The sequence below is a fragment of the Thermobia domestica genome, chromosome 5 (genome assembly GCF_964235325.1).
Source record: "Thermobia domestica chromosome 5, izTheDome1.hap1.1, whole genome shotgun sequence".
NCBI classification, from domain to species: Eukaryota; Metazoa; Arthropoda; class Insecta; order Zygentoma; family Lepismatidae; genus Thermobia; species Thermobia domestica.
Window position 1 is genome coordinate 163937573 of NC_137458.1, and position 17127 is coordinate 163954699.

A 17127-nucleotide genomic window follows, 5' to 3' on the forward strand; every position below is an offset into this window, starting at 1 on the left:
ATCTTATTTCAATAACTGCAACATCCACCCTTTTTAATTTCCTTCTAGGGGAAATATCAGAAAACAGTGAAATGCATTTCTAGTTAATTCAAATGGGAAGTCATATTCCAAATTTCATATTCATATCCTTCAAAGATATGAATATTTACCATTATAATTGCCACACCCATTCCCCTTCCCCATTCATTTTCCAAAAATGCTTCCTCAGTGGTACATCAAAAATCTTATGCCCTGTCAAAAATTAAAATTTCTAGCATAAGCGCTTTGACCCGGGCGTTGATCAGTCAGTCAGGACTACTTTTTAAAGAAATTACTTATATTTGAATTGCAGACATAACAAAAAAGTTCTGGCCGTTTTTGCCATCCCATTAATCATGCGCTCACAGTCAGGAAACGAGAGGACGCACGTGCTTGTCAAGTGATCGGGAGTTACTCTGACCATCAACCTATATACAACAGTCACAGCTCGCTCACTGACGAAGAGAAATGGAGGCATCGAAGCAGCTCGTTTGCATGTGTTTGTTTTATGACTTTAAAGTACGTCTGTCAGCTGCCGAATAAGCCAGGCATTTGGGACGAATGCCGTCAACGAACTCACCGCCAGGCATTGGTTCCAGAAATTCCGTACGGGTGATGTGACCCTTTCGGATGAACCTTGTAGTGGACGATATGTGTTGGATGATGAGGTCCTGAAAGCAGCCATCGAGGACAGTGGTAGAACGTGTGATGAACTTGTAGAAAGCTTTCTCACACTTCGAAAATGATTAAGGGAAGAGTGTATTACTGGGTGCAGATTTACTTTACGAAAACTTACATGTTATGGGTAGTAATATAGTACGGGTTAACTGCTGTATCGCCGGACCAATTTTCGAAAATTTACCAAATGAATTGAAAACTTTATTTTGGTTTGTGAGGTTGACTGAGTGAACGTCAGGTGAGGGGAATAGTTGAGGTTAAGAAAATACTTATTGCTGTTAGTTGTTTTTGATGTTGTAAGTGGAATTATATGTAGAGGCGGAAGGGACTATTTGGCAGAGAGGTACACTTGTTATGATTTATGAGAAAGGCAGTGTGGAAATGGTGCGTAAATAACAAGATTGTTACATATCGTGTTTGAGTTTTATAAAATTATACAAATATAAGGTGTGTCAGTTGTTGAAATTGTGTGAATGGCAGGGTCTACTAAACAGGTGAAAAGTTTGTCGTAAGTTTAGACACGAATTGGAACTACAGAAAAGAAGAATATCTAACTAAACCTGATTTAATCTAATCTAATTTAGTACATTTTGGTACTTCTTTGGATGGCACTTAGTATCTCTCCCAAAACTTTGCAACACATAAGCCACGTATTTTATCACATATAAAATGCTTTTCCACTATCCTTGTTTATGTGTATACCCACCGTCACTGACCTGTCTGCTTCCTACGGACGCACCCTTTCGCTACCGCTCGCCCCCCCTGCTGCGTTCCTGCCCCAACTCGGTTCGCAAGTATTCGTATTTTTTACTGGCGACCTAGCACAAGTTGATTCTTGTTCTATGCACTAGTTTTTATGCCATTCGTCTACACTGTTTTTCGAACATAATCACTCCAAGTGTGCCAGGGTCACAACCTAGTATTTTAGGAGAGAAACTCAATAATATTATCTTTTTTTCGATTTTCGTCTGGTCCGGCGATACAACAGTAATTAAAAAAAAAAAAATCTATTTCGCATGAAAATACATGCCTTACATTTGGCACAGCTGTGTGACACTTCTTTCGTTATGCATCAATGCTTTGCACATGCCTTGAGCTCATCATGGTTTCGTTACAGAGTACTATGTGGTACAGAACATCGAATTTGCATTATACATTTCTACCCTATTATACGTGTTAGAGGTACGGTAAGATTCCCACATATTTTCATTACTTATACATTGGTATTATGAAATTAAATAAACTTGCATTACTCGAGCAGACGGCTCTACCAAATTTTCACACATCTATTGCATTTTCCGGTTTCTTCTTGCACAGCATGCACTAAATGAGAAGCTAATGCATAAACCACGATAATATTACGCTCTTTATCGCACAATTCTTTGTAATAGAATCGTGCATTACATGGATCACTAACGTCCATGGCTAACACGAACAGAATATTCCCGCCGTTTATTTCCACCTTTTCCGCGCCCTTGTACTCTTCCGCTTCAGTAAATAGTTACACTTAGAATACGTTCATTACCATTCAAAATATATTTCAATATGATATCCACTGACTGAAATTACTTATATTCACACTCCTTTTCTTTTACGAAAGGTGTTTGACATAATATTTTACCTATAATTTTTGTTAGAGCCGTCTGCTCGAGTGAACCCAAACTTTACAATACACGCTCCAAAAGTGCATCGATAAATAAGACCGCGGTGCAGTCTTACTATACGGGTCCATAGATTGTAAAATGCACAGAAAAATTTGGGCGAGTCTTTAATTTGTCCATTTTATGCCGAGAGCAGAACCCAACCAACCCCTGCGGGACTTCTAACCCATTTCTACTACTACTTATACTATGAATCCGTATAGGGCCATTCCACGCGAAAGTGAGCCTGAACCCAAATTTTCGAAAACTGTCAAAACCAATGAATTTTTACATATATATGAAGTAAATAGAACGAAATTTATTTTTCCATAAAGAAAAACTTATTTATACTTAGAATTTACGTAAAATTTTTAAATCTAAGTTGTGAATTTGTAACATGTCAACTGCGAGGAAATTTTTTATTCTTGTTATCGGCAACATTTTACGGTAATTTGTGCATGTTTGGCTGAAGTAACTTCGAACTATTGAAGATGCTTCTCTTTGCTACAAGCTGCATTTGAAAAAAGTGTTTACAGGATAAAAATTGTTTATAATATCATTAAAGATATAAACGTCAACTTGAGTGTCCTGCCCGTGACAGAAAACTACCAAAAGTTATTGTACTGAATTACTAAATTTGAGAATGTGGTTCGTACTTGGTAGAAGTAACAATTTGCACATGTACTTCACATATGCCAAATTTTGGACTAATGCTAATAATATATTTCGATTTATTTCAATTTGAAAACTTGTCCTGCCCGTGCCAGTGGACATGTCATTGGTGAGAAAGTTTGTGTACATTGGTTATTCATGATAGAAAATGATTCCATGTGTACTAAAATAAAGTTTTCTAAGCATGAACATTATTTACTTAAATAGAGGATTATCTATTGTTGTCAGTATGATGTTTTAACTTAAAATAAGTGTCATATAAATATTATCATTAGCGTCACCTTTTCGTTCGTTTCAAGGGAGAAGTGGATGGGAATGGAGTACGTACAAAAACGCCAGTATGGAACTTTGTGAAACAAAAGAAAGTAATTTTAGAATGTGCTGCTGATTTCGTAGCAACTTTAAGCTCTTCGTTTCAAACTATATGTTTTACTACTATCATCAGCAGAAATTAAATAAAAAAAGACGCTTTGAATAAAAGGCGGGAAAATGCTCTTATCAATTGAATGTCTCCAATCAAAACACTTTTTTCCTGCAATTTGACAGGAAAGATTGAGTAGTTTGTCGAACTTTTAAATCAGAGCTTCATCCGTGTAAAATCTTTCAGTTCCTAACAGACTTTTATTCAGATTCTGAAAATGATGATTCCGAAAGCCATGAAGCTATCCTGAGCGACGACTTAGGTTTGCATGTTAACAAGGCTTGTGTTAGGCTAGCTGTTGAAGATATAACACAAGGAACATTTTTGTTGATGGAAATTTTTCTTTAGTGGATAGAAAAAGAAAGCATAGACATGCAACTATCGAACATAGCCCAGTGGAAGAGGGCGAAGAAGTCAAGGAAATTAGTATGAAGACCGTAAGCGATTGCGGTAAAATTTTCAACTGTTGAAGATGTGTCTTACATGCATTTCAATCAAATAATACCTGTGATACCAGCAGTGCCGTGGCGTTGGGGGGAAGGGGTGAGCGGGGCAACGGCCCGGGCGTCAAAATATGGGGGCGCAAAATTCAGGAGGAAAAATAAAATATATAAAAATGGAAGGAAAAAAGTATTGAATAGTGCTCAAAATCAAGGAAAAGCAGGGTTTATTTTTGAAAATTTTCTTACGCATGGCGCCAACCATGTGACGCTTTGCGGCTGGTCTGTCGACCTCACTCAAATTTACGGGGGCGCCGTCGCATACTCTCGCTCCGGGCGCTGATTTTTCCACGGCACGGGCACTGGATACCAGCACCTATTTTATGTATTGTTAAACAGTGTTTTGTACGACGTTCCCTACAAGGTGGGTGCAAATGGGCAGATAAAACCATTTCCTAAAGTGTAGGTGGTTATAAATAAGTGTACTATATATTTTTATTTTATGTGATAAAAGCGAGCCCCAAGTAAAGTAAATAGAATTATTTGTGTACAATGATATAACAGAACAGCAGAAATTGACTTATTTTTTATTTTATTTCAGTTTTCAAATCATTTTTATTGAGATTTTGTGTGTTGATTCACACGGTGTCCTGCCCGTGACAACCATGTGTCCCGCCCGTGACACAGTAATGTTGAGTTTTTTTTATTAATATAAATATTTGGCAAATTTCTCTTAAGAGAAGTTTGGTAAAAAATTTCATCATTTATACATTTCCGTTTAAATAAAAACATTTTGAGCTAAGAATTCACAGAGTTTTGTAACATTCACTTGGTGTGTCGAAAGTCAGTTCTGTTTTTGTCCCCGCCCGTGACAGACGTTTAGGAATTAATATTTTCTACTCTAAGCAGAAAAAAATACTGAAAACATCAGCTACATATACTCCTAAGTCTGTACTGCTCATGTATCATACAATTAGCAGAATTTATGTTGCATTTTTAGAAATATACAACTTTAAAGCATCAAAAATGTAGTGTAAATGTCCTGCCCGTGACGATGGAATGGCTCTATAGTAAAACTGCACGTAAAGGGCATAGTAAAATAAGAGTAGGATCGAGTAAGCTTAGGGTAATTTGGGCCAATTATGTTAATCGAGTGTAATTTCTCTTGTCCGCATAAGGATACTAACTGGAGCAGGCATTATAAAGTTCACCCGTGAAATGAATGAAGAAATTTCTTCCCTAGGTAAGAGTGCACTTTGTGCAGAACATCATAGGAACCTATACAATAAATAGCAATACGAGCAATTATACTGTTAATTTTGACAAAACGGGTCTAAACTTCCCTACGCTACCCAGACCCTACCCTACTTATTCTTACATTGCATCATGTCAACAAGGTATCAAAATCAATTACTCTGCATAAAGTACACTTTTTCCTTTCCCTAAATTTTACAAATTTATGAGTGTTTGAAAATAGGGTAGTACTTTTCGAACATGGGACTACACACACCAATCCACAGTAATAACGAGATGATTGTCAGATGAATATTTTACAATACAAAATACATGATGCTTCTGTTGTCTGTGAACATATAAATTCATGTCCTTCAATAAATATAAGTGCTCCTTCTACTTATTCCATTTACCACTCTTAAAAATTAATCAGAATTAATACTTACAGTGGACTTTGGATACGCACTGTATTTACTGATTTTCTGAACAAATAAAAACAGAACTTGCTTCAAATTCCATAAAATCTTTTTCTTAATCAAAAAATGGATATTCTGCTTATACGATAAATATAATTTAAATAATTATTTCAATACACTGAAATTTAGCACTCATTTTATAAAGCAAATTGAACTTTATATCTATTTCAGCTCAAAGCAGACGAAAAGTAAGAGAAACTCTTGGCACACCTTATTTTCATAACCACGCTTAGATATGAGAATTTCATAATAACTATTTAAGTTTGACTAAGAGCCTTGTGTGTATAACTGTAATGGTTTGCGTCAACGCACTGCAACATCTGCGTTTTAGTCTGCCACAATATACAGGGTGGCCCAATAGTAGGTATACAGTACCATACTGATCAGCTCATTGCATATTATATCATTTGTTATTGCTATCTATAAGGTAGACTTAGTTTCTTTATTATTTGTTCTTAATGTGTTTTTACTTACATCTTAAGCTCGGAAGAGCCGTAGCAAATAAATTCATAAACTAGGATGTTATACTTGATCAATTCAGGGGTGTATACCTACTTTTGGGCCAACCTGTAGATAGCACTAGATGTATTGCAAACTTTGCAGCATTTATGTTAACATGTGTTGCGTTGCGCTCCGCAAATTTTGTAAAGATTGATACGGAATAAGGCTTCTAAATTCATCGCAGAAAGAAAATACATGGTACTCCTCTTGACAGAGTACATGAATTCTACATAAAGTAATGAAGATAAACCGAACTTTCATTCATTGTCACTAGTCTCCCGAAAAAGTCCTTATCATCCACCTCACATCTATGTAACATTTCTCTTGCAGCGTCCTCGCAATTTCTCTTCTGGAAAAATGTGAGCTTTAGTGCCACTCACTGTGCTGACACTTTCTGAAGATGCAGTTGGTTGTGAATGATATTCCAGGCTGACCTATAACTCATACCTATTGCAGGCATAACCCTTTCAATGGTTATCATCCTGTCTTCGATTATTATCTTCTCAACTTTTTCCGTCAAGGTGGCTGCATCAGCGAAAGATGTCTTTCAGATCTAGTTGCGTCCCGTCCCGCTTGGCCAGTTTGTGTCCAGTTTGGAATTGCCGTTTCCACTTGGATACCATCTCATAGGAAGTGTTTTCATTTCTATAGTCTTGTTTCATCTCTTCGTGGATCTCCTTTGCTGATTTTCCCTGAAAATGGAGGAACTTAATGACGCTCTGAACCTCAAGCTTGTCCATCACACCTTCATTGATTTACCTTCAATCGAGACAAGAAAGAAAGTTACGTGATTAACATTCAAGGACCTAACTATAAAACACATGTCCGAGGAATTCGTAGTTCATCACCTTCTAGGTGAGCGCACGAATTTTTTGATACCTCCTCGTATATACAAGATGAGTTAAAAAACGAACAGACACCTTGAACTGGCATAGAAAATTTATTTTCCAACCTACAAGATTAAATTTCTGGGAAAAAGTATTAAATTAAAAATATCAGCAGAATCGTCTGTCTAGCGGCGCACCCAGTTAGTTGCAAAGGAGTAATATTAATATAGCGGATCGACGTTTGATGTTTGAAGAGCGGTAGCAGGTTAATAACTAATACTGGAAGCTCAAGAAAGTTGCTGCGATTCACAGACAGTAGAAAAGTGAGTATGGGATTGATCCACTTTGAAAGGTAAGAATTACACATCTACGAGATAAATTCGAGGTTCATGGAACAGTGTGTGATGTGTAAAAGCGCCTATCAGGGCGATCTCACATGGTCACTTTTTTTTTTTTATAGCACTTACGCTGCCCTCACGTGACCCTTGCCTTGAAGATTTTTGTGGTGAACACTGAAACATATAGCACAACTGATGACTCAGCGCTACAATACTCGCGCCGAGTCATGAAGCTTGGGCTCTAAGCCAATCATAGAAATAGTTTGCTTGAGCTCCAATACATTGGAAAACTTCGGTATAGTTCGTGAAGCCGCTTCCGTACACTTGGGCAAACGTCAAACAGCTGAAATTCACCAACAATGTTGCAAAACTTTGAAGACATAGTAAATGAGTATTTGAAAAAAAAAAACATTTAAAAATTACCAATAATAACACTGCACAACAATAACCACCGTACAATTATTATAAAACAGTAACAATAACACGAATAGTAACAATGAAAATATAACGCAAAAAACAAAAATAATTAACAAAACGGAACTTGGCCCAATCCGACAACACTGTACTCTCAGAAGATGTTTTCCGTGTAGCGCGAGAGATGACCCTGACAAAATTTGATGGGTAGAGGTTGACTACCGATCCTCGCGTTCTATTGGGTGTGCTGAAATCGGTAGATCTAGGTCAAGCTTCACGACTCGGCGCGAATACTATAGCAGTGCGGTACTAAGCGATGACGACCTAGATCGTAGGATACATCATAGATATAGTGGACTCGCTCCCAAAGTTTGGACCCCTTCTAACAAAAAAATCTGTGTATGCGCCTGGATGGGCAGACCTCTTCCTCCCCCCTCCCGGATCGGCACCGATGCTTCAGCATAGCAAGAATAAGTTCTATCTCTGATCTTAGTTTAATGTCACAACTGGAAGTTGTAGATCTACTACATTCGGTTTTAGTATTGAATTAACGTAGTTTGGAAGTTTACCGTAGTTTCATAACGAAACTCACATTTTAGACTTAAAAATTATGTCCCTAACAGTCAGTGTTGAATTCAGACATTTTCACCCGGGGGGAATGTCAACTCCTCGGGGAGGGGGTTGTTTTTCTGTATTTTTGCAAGAAAGCAGCATATTTAACAATTCCATTCACATACACATCTTACCTAATATTGAGACTAATTGTTGATAAATATTCAATGTGAAATTATAATTAAAAAAAAACAATCGTTTGATTTCATCTAAAGCATTAAATAAAGACTGGCAAAAATATTTTACACTAAACTTTAACTGCTATTTACAGTAGCTATTTTTGTTATTATTTCCTATATTCAGTAGTAACTGTTTGTTACTAATGTAGAAGTTTTTTAAAAAGATTTAAATTAACTCAAATATTTTTTGTCCTAAAACAAACACACACAGAAATATCTTAACAAAAAGTTATCATTGTTTCTCACCCTTATGATTCTAAATCAAGCATATTAGCCTTGGTTTCTTCGCTGCATACACATCAATAGTTCAGTTTACGAAATCTTCAGTAGGATTAGTGCCGTGTCGTGGAAAATCAGCGCTTGGCGCGAGAGTATACGACGGCACCCCCGTATATATGAGTGAGGTCGACAGACCAGCCGCGAAAGGTGAGAAAATTTTAAAAAGTAAATCATGCTTTTCCTTGATTTTGAGTATTTTTCATTACTTTTTTCCTTTCATTTTATATAATATGTACACATGTGTTTTATTCCTCTGTTTTTCTTTCCTTCTTTTCTTTTCTTTTTCCCTCCCGAATTTTGCACCCCTTACTTCGGCGCCCGGGGCCGTCGCCCCGCTTGCCCCTCCCCCATGGCACGGCTCTGAGCAGGATCTTCATCACCTTCAATAGCAATCTTTCACTACTACACTATCATATTGATAAATTCTATACTACTATCATATACTACTATCATATTGATAAATTCTATATAAGTCTCTAATCCAGGAGGGATAACTGTTCCTCCCTGATCCCTCTAAATGACGCCCTCTGAATCTCTCCCTTAAACTGAATTATTTTTAATTAAAGAAAGATGTGTTTGCTTTAACAATCGTAAAACACATTTACGTCTGTTACTTCCGATACGAGAAATGGGATTTAGGTGTCCTATTTCAAATAATGCAAGAACTGTACATTTTCAAGAACTGAAGTATGTTGACATCAGAGATCATATGGAATGATCGAAAGATCTTCCCTATCTTTCCTTTCCTATCTCAACCTGTGCTAGTGCTACCTACTAATACGACAAACCATTCTTCAACAGTTGACAATTTCATGTTCTGCCAAACTCGGTCATAGCGTTAAGAAATACAAGTTTTATTGGCTATTTGGTACTCTATCTTTGATGTTACATGTTTAATATTTATATAGAATGTGTCTGCGTCATTTATATGTATATTGAGAGATTGGATTTCGTCTGCACGTGCACGGAAAAAAAGCAAATAATTATGTGAAGTAATTTCTACATTTTGTGACTGAAAATTTTTGAGTTTCTCCGGGGGGGAATGAATTTTCTTCGGGGGGGGGGGAGATTCCCCCGGGCTACCCCCTGAATTCAACCCTGCTAACAGTACAATTACATAACAGGCATATGCCCATCATGTTTCCTCAGGTACATGGGAATGTGTCCAATATGTGGCTTATGTACCTCTGAGAGAGAAATCACATGGATGGCAAGTGATAGTCACAGTCTATGTCCGGCCCTAGGCACATCCCTGACATGTACTTGGGGAACGTGCCTAATATGTTCTAGGTATGTTCCCCGTTCCGTAAGTCAATGAACCACAAAATTACTCCCCCAAAATGTTAAATCGCTTATATGCGTAATGTGTTTACATTAAGGTGAGTCTAAAAACACTTTAAACAAGTAAAAAAAAAATGTATCTCAGGGTGGGCACGAACAACCAACCTTTGGATTAATACCCGCGTGCTCTTCCGACTTGGCCACGGAGGCCCTTGTAGAAGGATAAATTGTTGAGGTCTTTTGCATTTGGCTAATCAGAGTGCTCCTTTAACCTCGTATATTCGACGATAACCGTTTGGGATCATATAAAATCTGCTCGCCATGTAATTTTATAACAAAATGGCGAGTGTCTATGTACTTTATTTCATGGTTCTTCCATATTCACTTTCCAATGATGGGCGACAGTTGCCATCTAATAAAGTTGATGCATTTGTTGCTTCTAGTACACTTGCTTAGAAAAAGAAGCAACAAATGCATGAAATGTGGGAGATGAATTTAGGACACCTAAATGGCGCATGCATAGCATATCTTGTGCTGTTAGGGTATCTGAATCAGTATGTACCTAAAGGACGTACCTAGAACATGGCAGATATATGTCTCAAGTGACGACATAAAAACAAATGACTGTTAGAGTGCGAAACTGAGCCAGGTATATAAATGCTATATTTGTGGTACATAGTTGCAAATATCAATTAGGTGTAACAAGTACCTAAAACTATAGGTAGCTGAAGTACATATTTAGCACATGAATATCATATGTGCCATATGTCGGGTACCTAAAAAGTAGCTGGGACAGCTAAATGGCACATGCTTAGCCTATCTTGTGCTGTTAGGGGCTATGCATAAGCATGGGAAATCTTATGGACTAGTGCCCCCCTTTCTGTCTATCGACAGATATAGCAAAACGGTAAGAGATATCGATAAGCTTTTTCTATTTCTTTTCTTTTCTTTTTTTGGGTATCAAACCAATCTCCCAATCTTAAGTTCCATCTTACCCGTTAACACTCTATTCACACCGGTAAAGGTAGACAGTAACCTTTTCCAGTTTCAATGTTGAACTACATAAAACCAGGGATGTAATGGGGCATATACGAGTATACGGCGTATACCCACTTAAAATTTTTATAGTCCTGCGTATACTCACCTTAAATTTATGAAAGAATGAGTGTATATTGGGGTGCATATATGCCGAGTAGTCTTGCGTATACGCTGCACTTGCGGAAACGATCGAGCGTATACCTACCAAAAATTCGAGCATTACATCACTGCATAAAACCAAAATGATAGCAGACAGCGCAAAGTGGTTTTCTGGAATCAACTAAAAGTTTCAAGAAAAAGAAATCATTTCTGACTCGCATCTCTCTACTAAAACCGGGAGAGGCATAAATCTCTACCACTTCCGGTTTCATTATTGATCTCCACAGAATAAGAACGGTAAGAGATAAAGAGAAATATCTATCTGAAATGGATTTAAAGACCCCCAAGAATGACATTCGTCTAGACTATTTTCCCTCTTTTTAAATCCTCGTGGAAATACATGGTATCCGATTTTAACATTGCCAGCCATAGGGAAAAATGGTGATAGATAAAGAGTAGGAATTTTATTAATGAATTCAGTACAGCATGAATAGGTTCAGTTTCTGACTTCATTCCTCAATTGAAATCTAAATTAGTAGAGGCCAACCCTACCACTTCCACTTCGAATATTGATTGCCACTCACAGGGCGAAAACGATAATAAGAGGAGACAAAGGTTTTCTGCATGGACTCTGAATATCAAGAATAGATTTTATCCCGGCTTCATTGTGGGGTATACTATTTGTTCTTGGGGTGAGTTCTTCCTGTCTATTTACTGAAAACTGTTCCGGCGATTTTGTTTATATTTCATAAATAAATATTTCACTAACAACCCTGCAGTTATGGGTTCTGTTAGGATTAAATTTCGCAAAAACCACGTGTTCAATAAATGTCTATCCCCTACGTTTTTCTACAGGGGCAGGAGCAAACGACACTTCGTGTTATATAAAACTGCTGCAATTGACTTTTTAAAAATGAAATCTGTAAATTTTACGTCCCACGACTATGCTGGCTAGGCTAAAGGAGACGATGATCATGAAGAAATGAATAAAATGGTGGAATGAAGAAAGTGGGAGAAAACTGAAGAACCCCGAGAAAACCCACGCACACGACGTTTGTCCATCACAAAGCTCACTTGGCGCGAGCTGCGATCGAAACAAGGATCTCATTCAGCAGAGGTGAATGCTCTACCTCTGATCCACCATGGCCTCTAAATTGATTTTAGATTAAATGAAGGGTGCTGTTTTGTTAGCGTTACGCAAACTCTTTCTCATCACCCTTTATTATATTTTGAGAGTACGGGTTAAAGCTCAACTTAACTTACAATATTTTAAGGTTTAAATAGAAAGAAGATAAGATAAATTTATCAAGAATGATAACTTCTCTTGACGAGAAGATGGCGAACGAAAGATTTCAATACGACGACAGTGGGAACTTTGCATTTTACTTTTTCCTTGTAGTTTACTCGTCAGTGTTATTGTTCATAACACTTCTACTTTGGCCAAAATCAGGTATAGTGTAGATGCATTGTAATGTGCCTAACTTTTCACTACATTTCCGTATTAGATCATTTCTTCTTTCGAAATTCTAGTAATAAACACATAAAATATTATTTATCTTTGTTTAGGTTTTAGTTCAAAGTAAAAAGTCAGTTCCTACAAATTTGTCTTAGTTGACCTGTATCGAGAACGATGTAAGCTTCATTCAGTTTTCTGCAAAACACTCTTTGATAATTAAAACGAGTTTTTGCATACCTGTTTCTTCCACGTGACTCCACCGGCAATTGCATTGAATGTTTCTGTATATCTTTTCATTTGTCTGCTCTATGATAACTTTCACCTTGAAATTTCGTAAAAAGTAAGCAATTTTCACGAAAATGATATTAGTTTCCTTCAGGCTCAAGGTTTAGTCATATTGGTTGGTAATTGAATACTTCAAATGTAAAGTGTTTCAAAGCAATTTAAAATCTTTCACTCACCTCTAGGTACAGTGCACGTGAACACAAGTGTAAATAATCAAACCCAACTGCCCTTTCGTAGATGTTATGCTTCTATTTGTGTAGTAAGCAAAACAAACAAACAAAAACAACCTGCTATATTTAATTAAAGAGAGCGTAAGTGAGCTTGTGTGTCAGAAAGCCTGTCCACGTTCGTACCCACAGGGGAGAGGGAGTCCACCGGGTTCGGACCCCCAAAACTTCCTTAGGATTAGGAATTAGATTTCTTGGCTTTCGGCATCTACGGTTTTGTTAGCGGTTATGTCACATATGAGGGATAACGTCCCTCGGCGAACACACTATCCGAGGAAAGGGAAGGAAGAAAGAATTGGGAAAGGAAGAAAATGGCCTGGAACCTGTATATTAGATACCATCCCGGCATTTGCCTAGTGGGAATAAGGAAAACCCAGGAAAACCTCAATTAGGATGGCTGGCCTGAAAAAGCGTTTACACTTTTCGACCGAGTATCTCCACCGGGAATCGAATCAGGGACTGCTCGCATCAAAGGCGAGAGTGTTAGCAACTACTGTATACGGGGCCACACCAAAACTTCCTAACTCAACATACATTTGTAGTACATTTACTAATAAAACTACGCCTGTTTAACAGGGAAATTATTGATGTAGCATGAACGTTTGATTTTACACTTCATCTGTACTCTTATAAAAAGATAATTTTTTCTGAAAATGCAGGTGAAAATAATTTAAAATTATTTACCGTTTACAGCATAATACTACATAGACGTAGAGGCTTGTAGTATTGGACCCTCCTTCCAAAGCTTGACCCCCCAATTTTTATTTTTTTATTTTTTATTTTTTATTTTTTATTTTTATTTTATTTATTTATTTATTTATTTTTTTTTTTGAGTGCGCGTCTGAGCCTGTCAGTCGGTTCTACTATATACTTCTCGTAAAGTTTACCTGATTTTAATAGCATTCAATATGTATCTTTCTCCGACCTTAGGAAATAACTCTTATTTGGAGTTCAAGTTTTCAAGAATAAAGGAGTAAAATCCACCCTATGTTGCCAGTTTTAACACAAACACGCCCCATAGATATATCTAATTTAAGGCTTTACGTATAAGTGTACAAAAATACAAGGTCTGTATGATAAGTAATGAGACTCGCCGCGCCGCGGCGCGCGTGTCGCTGGAGCGGGTTTGTCGGTGATGGAGGATGTAGGGGGGGGTCCGAGCAAAGCAACGCACCGCGCGTCAGTTGGCTCCGAGCCTTAGTGGAGCGCGGACAAGCCTTGGACAAAGCCCTTGTGAACATTCTTGTCACGGCGGAAAATCAACAAACATGGAGGGTTCCATCGAACAGCGTTATGCGATCAAATTTTGCGTTCGCCTGGGGAAAACGGCTACTCAGACGCTTTCTCTCATCACGGAGGCCTACAAAGAGGAAGCCCTATCCAAAGCCCAGGTGTTTCGTTGGCACAGTGCGTTCCGGAACGGCCGGGAAAGCGTTGAGGATCTGGAGAGGGCTGGACGCCCGACAACAGTGACTACGGACGAAACTGTGGCAAAAGTGAGGGATCTCCTGAACTCAGACCGTCGATTATCGTTGAGATTGATTGCTGATGAACTCGATATGAACCACACAACAGTGCACAAGATTGTGACGGAACAATTGGGAATGAGAAAAATCTGTGCGAAACTGGTGCCGCGAGTGTTGACTGACGAACAAAAGCAACGACGTGTTGATTGTTGTCAGGAACTGTTGAACCTCATGAACAGTGACCCTAACTTTGAAGATGACGTCATAACAGGTGACGAGTCGTGGGTGTTCCAGTACGACCCTGAAACGAAACGTCAAAGCGCGGAGTGGCACACTCCTGCGTCCCCGCGCCCCAAGAAGGCCAGAATGTCGAAGTCAAAGGTGAAAACAATGTTGATTGTTTTTTTTGACAATGTGGGGGTGGTCCACAAGGAGTTTGTACCCCAAGGATAAGCCGTCAACGCCGCCTTCTACAAACAAGTCCTTGAGAGACTGCACAGGAGCGTCAAGCGGAAAAGACCGGCGATCGCTAGCCGGTGGAAGTTGCATCACGACAATGCCCCTGCCCACACCGCCTTCTTAGTGACCTCCTTTTTGACCCGGATTGGGGTGGAAGTCCTTCCACAACCACCCTACAGCCCAGATGTGAGCCCGGCCGACTTCTTCCTCTTCCCGAAGCTGAAGCCACGCTTGAAAGGAACCCGTTTTGCAGACGTCACAGCCATCCAAGCAGCCGTGACCACATTTCTAAAGGACATGCCGGCTGCTGACTTCCAGGGGGCGTTTGCAGCGTGGAAACATCGATTGCAGAAGTGCATCGACGCAAGAGGAGAGTACTTCGAAAGCTTTTAAGTCCCTGTACAGATCAGATCAATAAAACAATGTTTCCAGACCTGGTCTCATTACTTATCATACAAACCCTGTACATCGCAGTTCGCGTTATTCCGAACATAAAAAAAAACGTGGTCTCTACCCTCCGACTTCTCCCCAATTCATTCGTTGCATACTGCTGTCAAGGCTTACTTTTTGCCTATTTTGGACTCATTTGTAAGTCAGAGCTTATCTAAGAATTCAGTTGAGAGCGTGTCTGCGAATTATGCCCTCTGAAGAACCTGTTATGTACCCATTGCACATTCCTGAAATATTAAAATTTTGGATGGCGTATGCATGACTTCGTTTGTGCTGATATATATCTCCACGATTTCTTGTGATTGAAATGACAAGTGTTGCAATATATTTTTCCACACTTTTGAACAGCCCTAGCTCTGATACTATGCACTTTTCCCCAGAGTTGCATATAAACTATTTTCGTTATATTGATTTTACAGTTTGTCAGTATAGTTCACACAAACACACACTCACGCAGGTAATTTCTCCTGAAAACATCCACAAGGGGTAGTCTATTTTTGGAGTGAGTTGTTTTCGGACTACTCTCAAAAACTTATAAAACGATATACTTACCTACCTCTCTGGAGCATAAATAAAGAATGGAACTTTTTCGCAAGTCACAAACTCAACGATAAAAATGAAAGTAAAGGCAATCTATCTAATACGTCACTACAAGTGATAAACAGAGATTTCTAAAACTGTTCGAAATAATAATAATAATAAAAAACCTTCACTCAACAAAAATAAAGGAAAATCGTAAGTAGTACGTAACTTTGGAAACTACAGAAGGTTCTAGTGAAAATAAACTATTTTTATAAACAATCTCTTTCCTCAAGGATTTGAAAGGTCTGTTCTAGAACAACCCTCAGCTTCCATATGTGTAAATTGCAAATAAGAAATGAAAACTCTTGTGAATGTGTTTGTTTTTCAAAATAAGGACTATAAAACGTTTTTGACAACTTGACTTAGTCATCATTATCACAATCATTCTCAAGCACTCACGTCAGCACACCGAGTGAAGTGCTGTGAGATCTGCTATCATGGACTTCTATGAATTGTAAGTACGTTTTGCTCTTAATTCTCTGTCACAGTGCTGGGACATGAATAGAAGACAGTCTTATCTCGCTCACGAGGCAGTGAAACCATGTGTATACTCTGCTTTAATACACAATGCATTGTATCTTTTAAATTCACTTTGTAATTCAGTTATGGCATTGGTCATAATGATGATGTATTGTTAATAAACCCTTTTGGCGTTGTTGTTTTGTGAAATCACCATCTTTTCATTTTCATTTCAATCTGTTTACATCCTGCAGATTAGGCAATCTAACATACAACACTATACCCACCATATTAGCAATCTCACAATGATAATATCTTTTTAGACTTTTTTCTAATATCGGTATTTTCGATCATTTTTATATACTTGTATTTCCCTCCTCCTCATCCCTAAGTTGCTGACCTGAATTTGGATTTAACTAGCATCGAAAGTGTCACTGTTCATTTCAGCGACCCCGAAAACTATGGATTCGACTCTAATATTGGTCATTTTTGATCATTTTTAAACATCTTCCCCTTCCCTAAGTTGCACTGTCAAAGTGAAATGATAAAAACCTTTCCAACTTCGAACCTCATCTATGCTGAAAATTTGATCGAGAT

General features: G+C 38.1%; 2 protein-coding genes across 2 annotated transcripts in view; one reads left to right on the plus strand and one right to left on the minus strand.

The window, feature by feature from the left end:
• LOC145686234 (uncharacterized) overlaps positions 1-5798 on the minus strand; it is a 29990-nt gene extending 24192 nt beyond the window's left edge. Inside the window, exon 1 of the mRNA XM_081759316.1 lies at positions 5549-5798. The gene's annotated coding sequence lies outside the window, so the exon portion shown is untranslated. The remainder of the gene's footprint in view (positions 1-5548) is intronic.
• Positions 5799-12488: 6690 nt separating this feature from the next.
• LOC145684719 (translocation protein SEC63 homolog) overlaps positions 12489-17127 on the plus strand; it is a 172409-nt gene continuing 167770 nt past the window's right edge. The window contains exon 1 of the mRNA XM_081757093.1: positions 12489-12596. The gene's annotated coding sequence lies outside the window, so the exon portion shown is untranslated. The remainder of the gene's footprint in view (positions 12597-17127) is intronic.